At 43.0% G+C, this 9171-nt stretch overlaps 1 protein-coding gene across 3 annotated transcripts in view; it reads right to left on the bottom strand.

Annotated features, from left to right (window-relative positions):
- JARID2 (jumonji and AT-rich interaction domain containing 2) overlaps positions 1-9171 on the bottom strand; it is a 230436-nt gene that overhangs the window by 192588 nt on the left and 28677 nt on the right. The window lies entirely within an intron of this gene.

The following is a 9171-nucleotide window of genomic DNA, read 5'->3' as shown; positions in this document are numbered from 1 at the left end:
ACACACACACACAGACACAGACACACACACACAGACACAGACACACAGACACACACACACAGACACACACACAGACACAGACACACACAGACACACACAGACACACACACACACACACACACACGCGCGCGCGCGCGCGCGTCCTCCATTACTACCGATCACTGCAATACCTGTAGAGGAAAAAAGGCAAGTGACCTAAACCCAAATACAGATCAGCAATCACAAAGGTTAATGACACTCTAGTCCAGGGACCCCAAGTGAATGAACTAGGGCAGGTTCAAAAGCATTAAACACACTTCAGGCCTAGGAAGGGAAAGGCATGGCTCTGTACTTTCAACTATTTCAAAATTCTGAGCATTTGGGCAGTAGAAATAAAAAAACCAGTAAGCCTAGAAGTAGCTAGGTAACCTCCTTTTAACCAGTTTCTTAGACTGTTTTAGGGATACACAGCTTTCAAACACAAACTATTTTCAAGGCTTGGTCACAAATAATGGTCCTGAATGCATTCACCAGATTACTGTTGATACTTGCACATGAAAGTATTCCTAAAATGATGTCCTACCTTGAGTTAACATTACAGCCTAACTTCCAAGTGACTCTGGATTTCACAGTGTTAATATAAGTATTCCAAGGGGCTCTGTGGTGCTGTTTGGAGCAACAATTGCTGGGGAGCAGCAGTATCACATTTCTGGGAAGTCATTTGGCAAAACACAAGAGATATATTTTTAAGATGTCCATTTCCATTGACCTAGTAATTGTGTAGTTCGTCATATATCCTAAAATAGTAAAAAAATTTGGAAAATTGCAGCTATATGTACATTCAATAGTTGCCTTCCCATTAAACTGTTATTATGGAAGAAAGAACAAACACAAAAGGCCTCATCTCACAGGACTGGCAAACCTGGGGAAGACCTCAGACTCACTCATTATGAAAACCTAAAGTGAAGGGGTTGATTCAGAAGAGTTGGCACTGAAGTGGCACCAAAAAAATTATTATTATGGAAAATATAGAATCACATGAGGAAATGCTTATGATGATATCTAGCGGAAAAAATTGTATATGCCATAGAATTACCAAAACATGTTCACAGAGGGAAAGAACAGCTGTTGGGGGGAAAAAAAAAAACAAAACAGCAAAACATTTATACCAGTTGTGTGGGGCAGTGGAGCTAGGGCTAACTTTTCTGCCTTTCCATGGTTAGTTTCTGTGTTGCTTATAAAGTTTTTTTAAAAAATTATTTTAAAATACACACGTGTGTGCAGTAAGGCAGCGGCCCAACCCTGAGCCAGGAGGCTGCCTGCCCATCCAATGCACTGCCCCAGGCCACTGTGATCTGGGGTGTCTCAGGAGGTCAGCAACACCCATTCATCTGAGGGTCAGTACTCCCTCCTCCAGTGCAAGAAATTCCTGCTTGACTGCTACTTCATGTCTGATACAGGCTGATAAAGCAGAGCGTTTAAGTTCCTGAGAACAGCAGTTATAACCGTTCCTCTGCCTCCCCCATCGAAAAGAGGGGTTTGGTAACAGAGTCAAAACTTCAAGAACATGAATGAAAGAGCATTTCTAACCTAAGAAAAGAAGATGAACACTCTAGCCAAGATGCTACTTAGGACAAGCTCAACCTAATATGAATCGATTTTAAACTCATCTGGAAACCAAACTTACAGTTACTTACAGAACTTGATTCTGGCCAGGTACTATAGCACTACTCACCACTGAAAGAAAGCAGAAAGACTGACAGTGGACCAAGAGCCCCAGGACTGCGCAGGGTGGCAAGGCAGTGCAAGTGTTGTGGAGAACTGTGTGGTGGTTTCTTATGAAGCTAAATACATACTTACTTATGACCCCGATCACATACCTAAGGACTGGCTGACTCTGGAGAAATGAAATTCTACTGAGTACACCCAAGTCTTGAACTGAAATGTTCATCTCTCAGCCAAAAACTGGAAACAACTCAAAAGTCCATCAATCAGGAAGAACAGAAACGAGCTGTGGTGTATCCATACAATGGAGTATTATTCAGCAATAAAAAAGGGAATGAACTACTGATGAATGCAGCAACTCAGGTCAATCTGAAAAGGACTGTACTGTGTAAAACAGGCAAGGCGTGCAGGGCGGGAGACTCGAGAGGGAAGGGGACGGATATATCCACATACAGTTTATTCCTTTGTTGTACAGCAGAAACTAACAACACTGTAAAGCAATTATACCTCAATTTAAAAAAATTAAAACAGGCAATGCTTATCTTAGAGAAGACAACTACAAACGGCAGGAGGGCACTACTTACAGTGATGAAAATCTATTTTAACTGGGTAGTGGTTACATGGGAATATGAATTTGACTGTCAAAATTCAAGAAACTGTATACTTGGAATGGGTGTTTGATGATGTAAATTATGTATCAATAGACATTTGCTAACTTGAAATAATAATAATTAAACACACCACTGTGTGTGTGCAAGCATGATCAGTCATATCTGACTCTTTGCAACCCCATGGACTGTATAGCCTTTCAGGCTCCTCTGTCCATGGAATTTCCTAGGCAAGAAGACTGGAATGGACTGCCATTTCATGGGGTGTCATTTTGTTCACAGACCAAAAAAATGACACTTTACTTCTCACAGGGGCCCAGTCCCTTAATCAGGACTTTTTAGCTTTACTTCACACAGCAATAGGCTAGTTAACTGCTTTCCCATATTATAATTACCAACATGATGAAAACAGATTGAAAGACACATTCACTGTACCAACAGTAAGTAGTAAGTGTCAAAAGAAATCAGAAAAACTCAAAATATGGGAGAAAATACAAGGCTAAATAAAGCAGTTGTTGTAAAAAGTTCTTAAAACAGTTCCGTTCTTTAAAAGAAACCTTGTGGATGCAAATGCATACAACCGATGAAGGCAAGCAACTCACAGCCAGTTCTCAGAGCAACTCTTACCAGTGCGAATCTGACCGCAGAGAAAGCTGTTTCATTTAGGGGCAGAACTCCTAGTTTTATCTGCTAGTTTTATCAGTTTTCTACCTTGCATGTGTATAACACAATGGTACGATAACTGTTACCCTCTATTTCGTCCTCTTGTTTAAAAAATAAAAATAAAAAACTCATAATTTTCATGTATTTAAATGGATTTAGAATACAGAAACTGATGCATAGGCCAAAGCTGTCTTCCTATACCTCCATGGGAACATTAAAATGTTATTTAATACAAGATAATGAGAGTCATGACAATAATTAAGTACCAACACTTTAAAAAGTGCATTTTAAGCCTATGGATATGTAAGTAGGGCTAAACCCCAACATATCCATAAAATGTGGCTGTCAGAAAAAGTCATTACTGGAAGATCCCAGAGAACTGAGGTTTCATACCATTTTAGTGGCTGATGTGAGAGTACAGAGAAGATTAAAAAATTGGAGGGTAGTATTTAACTAGATGGGAGGTAATAAAAGGAGGATGATTTCTTACAGAATGCTTTCATATTCTTGAGGCCAGAAAAGCATTCCTATGCAAGACGCAAAACCGGCAAAGTAAAGCCGAACTGGACTACAGGGGAGTGTAAAACTCGCACGAGAAAAGAGGCCATTGAAGGGCAAAGGGCACAAGTACACACAGTATGTCTGAAAAGTAAAGAACAGAAAGAGCTCTGACAAAAAGCAGTAAGAAAAAATATGTAAAAGTGGGCAGGTCACGAACAAAAGAAATATGGACACTCAGCAGGCCAATGAAGAATGCTCAATACAAAGAAATGCAAATCCAACAGTGATGAGTCATATGTAATTCATTAGCCAGAAACTAAATCAGCTTTATAATACCAAGTATTGGCAAGAAGGAAGGGAAATAAAAGATTCTCTATACACTGTTGGTAAAAATATAAATTAGTTAAGCCTTTTCCAAAGGGGGAAAAAAATAATCTCGTCCAACTATAAAAACTGAGGACATACCCTAGCAAATCGATGCCAATATGCCCACGTGTGTGAAAGATGTACCAAAAGAAATCTGATTTTAAGTAAACAAAACAGAGTTAACAACCTAAATGTCTACCGAGTGCTTCCTAAATGCCAGGCACTCTTCTGGGAAGGTAATCATAAGCAAGTGGCTATATACACTACCGCACACAGGTCCTGTCCGAAGCACACAGCGTTAGAGCGTGACATGGAGACGCTGACAGGCACAGTTATGTGACGAAAGGCTAGAGCACACAACAGGATCCGCAATCCCACTATTGAAAACGGAACAAAAAGAAGAAAAGGGCGTGGGGGGGGGCGGGTGATCCTGTATACGAGCGTGAGCACAGAGCAAGTGCCCTGAGCAGGAATGCACAAGGGACGCGTTTTGCTCGACACTTCTCAATTTGACCTTGAAATCAAACTTAAACTCAAAATTAACTTGAATTTTGCATCCATGATGCTATTCGTATTGTTTCCCTTTGGTCACCACGTGAGTCACAATTCAGTGTAAAGAGTGAAAAGACAGACAATCTGGGCCAAACACAAAATGTCTTGGACAGGTCACCTGGCAGACCAGTCACTTCCTACAAGTCATCTGCGCAGAGTGCCTGGGAGCCACCTCCCACGTGCAGAACCCTGACTAAACTCACATCCCCTGTGTTGGAAGCCTGGAGTCTTAACCACCGAACCACCAGGGAAGGCCCCCACATGCAGATTATATTCAGCTCTCTTGCACTTACAAAAACCAAACACTGTCACACTTAAAACTCTAACCTACATCCAAACCAGACATTCAAGTAACAGCTAACGCATGCTGAAGCTGAGTTATCACTCACCTGGTGGCGTAACTTCACAGCACTTGGATTTCCAAGCTAATGATAACACATAAGTGGCGGAAAATAAAAGATCACAAGTTAAAACCAAAGGGTTGGGAATTCCCTGGCAGTCCAAAGTGGGGACTCTGCACTCTCACTACTGTGGGCCTGGGTTCAATCCCTGCTCAGGGAACTAGGATCCCTGAGCCTCTTGGCATGGCAAAAAAAAGAAGAAAACCCAAAGGGTTCTGGCCCTTTATATCCCACTTCAATGGCTTAGAAGAAACTGCACTAAATGGTCTACCTGCAGTATAGGTTCAAACACCATATTTGAAGACTGTCACCAAGAATCTCCTAGGAATCTGGATCGTCATTTCTCCCACTGACAACCGATTCTTTGTGGATTTTTTTCTTTTAACGGAGAAGGAAGGGAGAACCAAGAAGATTATAGGAACAAGAGAATCCAAAATCTAATTTTTTTTTCTAAATTGGAAGGAAAAAAACTGAGAAACTAATTTCTCAACTTGGCCCTGCTGTAGTTTAACTCGAACACATTTGAGAGGAGCTACATTACTACAGCTGAATTAGAGCCAACATTTACTTTGGCAGAAAAAAGCCAAAGTCACTGAAGTTTTTTTTCTTTAATACTTCTAAAAGTGCTACACTACTAAAGTCCTTTTTAATGTATAAGCAAGAGCAACCTTCAAGCTGTCCAAAGTCAGAGTTCAGAGGAGGGAAGCAGACACCGAGTGATACACACACCCGTCACGCGACGCCCACCTTGCAGTCTGGGTGAAGAGGGTCCTGGTGTTCACCACGTGTTCCTTCAACTTCTCTACTGTGAAATCTCTCATAATATGAGAAGTCCAGGCAAGAGATTTAATCAGATTTAACTAGAGGATCCTTGAGATAAGGTTAAAAATGCGAATGACAATGAACACTGACTAATTGCCTGCCAGTAGACCTGAAAACCCATTGAGGCCAGTACACCGGAAGAGGCGCCACAGAACTATCTGCCTGTCAACAACACTCCCTTTGCCCATGAGGTTCTCCCAGAACAAGGTCAAGGGCCCGGCACCTAGTGATACTCCATCAGCAGTATCAACACACAGCAGGAGCTCCGCCGTCTTTCAAGGGAGCAGAAGCTCACCAGTGGTGACAGGTCAATACAGTCAGGGCTGTGAAGGACCATGACCTTGATGGGAAAAGGCACAGAAGATGAACAGGAATGTATGCTGCAGGCGAGACCGGCCTAACACTGCTCTAACAAAGGGTTTCAGGTGATGCTTGAGAGCTAAGATTTTCCCCCATAAGCAATGGAGAGCTATGGGAGATTTGAGCAGGAAAGTAACTTTCTCTTTTCTCCATGAAAGATGACTGTGGCAACAGGGAAGTTAGAGAAGACAGTATCTCACCCTTTCGAAGGCAAAAGGAGAAGGGGGTTGCAGAGGATGATATGGTTAGCTAGACTCAGTGGACATAAATCTGAGCAAATCCCAGGAGACAGAGAAGGACAGGGGAGCCTGGTGTGCTGCAGTCCATGAAGTCGCAAAGAGGCAGACACAACTAAGCGAAGGAACAACAACCTCAAACACACGAAAGTACAGATAAAGTGCAAGAAAGTTGTGCTGGGGGAGGAGAGACGTGACAGCAGAATTTTAATGCAAGTGGAGTCAACAGAGGCGTTTATAAGTAAGTAGGAAGGAAGCTAAAGAAACATTCATGACCCCACACTACCACTGGAGATAGGAATTCCGCCTGGTGTGCCATGGACTTCAACTATGAATCCATATACATGGCAAGTCAGATTCAGGACACTTTAAAAAACAAAACACCTAACAATTTCAAACCTCAGCAAGGACACAGATGTTGCTGGTAGGAGTGTAGTGCACCAAACATTTCAGAGAACATTTTAGTTCTTACTAACACTGAAAATCACACACCCTCTGACCAGACAACTGAAACTCTAGCTCTGTGCAGGAAGAGAACTTCCGATAGATATGAGTCAGGGGATACAAAAATGAGGGTCAGTCACAGTTAGTAGCAAAAAACAAAAAAGGAAGCAGCTTACTATCCATCAGCAACAGGAGTATAATAATTAAATAGGCTTTCTTGGGGGAAAAATATCCAGTCTCAGAGCATTTCCTCCCTGGGTCCCATTCCGAACGTAAACTGTTTTTCACTTTCTCGGGGAAAACAGCCCTCAGCCCTACAGCTTCTCTTTCCTTTGCCTGGACACTTGCCACTTCGCCTTTTCTTCATCCTTCACTAGCTCCCACTCCACACACACCCAACAAGGCCTGCTGCATCCCTGCTGTGAGAAGGCAAAGGAAAACCTTTTTGTAAGTTAATAAATATAAGTGCCCAAAAGGCTAGGTTCTAATCCCAGTTGTGTCCTTCTCCCCTAGTGCAGGGTGGGATACTGCTCGGGGCATCAGTGGGGTAAGTCTAGGTGATTCAATTCTTCCCCAAATTTTGAAAACTTAGTTCTCAACTCTTTTTTTTATCCTTTAATTAGACTGCCTTCTTTATACTCAGGTGGTTCAGATGATAAAGAATCCACCTGCAATGCAAGAGACTTGGGTTCGATCCCTGGGTCAGGAAGATCCCCCGGAGAAGGAAATGGCTACCCACTCCAGTATTCTTTCCTGGAGAATCCCATGGACAGAAGCTACAGTCCATGGGGTCGCAAAGAGTTGGACATGAATGAAAACACTTTTCTTTGTAGTCTGAGAATCTCCCTTTCCTACTCCTTGCATTAAAAAATATTCAATCCCTCCCCCTCCCTTCTCTTCCTCCCCTCCCTTCCTTAAAAATCCTTCTCCCTCCTCTCTGCCCATGTGGGTTCAGTCCCATCAGGGGAAAACCTCACACAAAATGAAAAACTCAGCAGCCAGGGCTAGACTAGGCCTGCGGTGCCGCTACCAACTCCAGGAGTCCCCGGCACCCAGCAACCTGGGCTCCGCAGCGAGTTTCTACAATAGCTGGTTAACCTCTGCCCCATCCACTCCTCCACACCAATTCCCTCCTGCAGCAGGCCGGCAGGTTTGCCAGATGAGACCATGGGGGTGGACCCTTCCACTCCTGTACTGCACCTCCCTTAATTACCGATCACCAGCCACACTGACTGGTCTTTCATACTTCTTGCTGGGGTTAATTTTATCCTTGCACCTTCTGCAGCATGCTCCAACAGTATTCTGCCCTCCCAAAAATGGTTTCTGCTCTCTCTCCATTTATCCATATTGTTCTTGCCAATTTTCTTCTGAAATTTCCCCAAGCATTTCTAACTAGATGGAATCCTTGTTTATCTATTAGTAAGCTATATAATATACATTCTTCCTCTTTTTCTTCATGAAATAGATATGTGTGATGCTTACCTTATTAAGTTATTGTGTTCAGCAGATACCTTAAAATGCAAAATGAGGCCTGCTGGACCTTGATTAGAGATTTCAGTTGAAGTAGTGGTTCCTCTTTTCATCTGAGTACCCTGAAAGGGGCTGGCTGACACCCTTAAGACCTTTACCCAGGAGAGAAATGGGTCAAATCTCTATGCCTAGACATCTTGGGGTACAGAAATATCATCTCATTATCAAAAATATGCACAATGGAGAGAAATGGGCTCAACTCTAGCTCTGCCTATATCCCACACAGCTTCACACTTCTCTCAAAAGCAAAGAGTGGTAATAAAAATAAAAGGTTAAACTGTGCTTCACAGATATGTGAGAATATATACTGTTTATATTCTTTAATACTTAAATCTGTTGTTTAGCAGGCCAGGCAGTTCAAAGTGTAGTGCTTTCTACCGTGAACAGAATTCCACAAAGACCTCTTACTTACGGACATTTGAAGGGAGTGTGGTTTTCTAATGAAATACATGGTTCTAAAACTTTTGCTTTGTCAAATGTGTTCCCTCTTCCTTAAAAGTATACCTAGGGCTTGCCTGCTGATGGCCTTTTAAGTTGGGGGAAAGTCCAAAAAACAGTCAAATTGTGTCAAGCCTATAACCAAGAAATTAGCAGAGCAACTTCATGTTACTCAGCCACCAGAGATGCCAGGTGACATGGATGGAACACAAAGACTCCCCCTGAGAGGGACAGCCCAGCACGTCTGTTCCCGTCCCTGACCGTGCACACAGGCCAACAGAACCCCTTGTTCATGTCACAGGGCCCAAGATCTCTGCCCCAGCGCAGGGCAGGCACAGAGGAAAATGATGGCAGGTGTGGGGCCTCTAGTCAATGGGCTGTCAACTAGGCGGACATCCTCAGGCCACCTCTACAAGGACGGGAATGGAAGGACCCTTTCATTGTTCTAGGGACGACCTTCTACCTCCGAAGAGCCAGCCCACCCTAGCTAGCAGTCCTCCTCCTCCAGCTCTCCTAGCGCTCATATGTATATGAGCTCGCCAAGTC

This window comes from Oryx dammah, unplaced genomic scaffold, assembly GCF_014754425.2.
Source record: "Oryx dammah isolate SB20612 unplaced genomic scaffold, SCBI_Odam_1.1 HiC_scaffold_11, whole genome shotgun sequence".
NCBI lineage: Eukaryota > Metazoa > Chordata > Mammalia > Artiodactyla > Bovidae > Oryx > Oryx dammah.
This window is presented reverse-complemented; position numbering and strand designations above follow the sequence as displayed.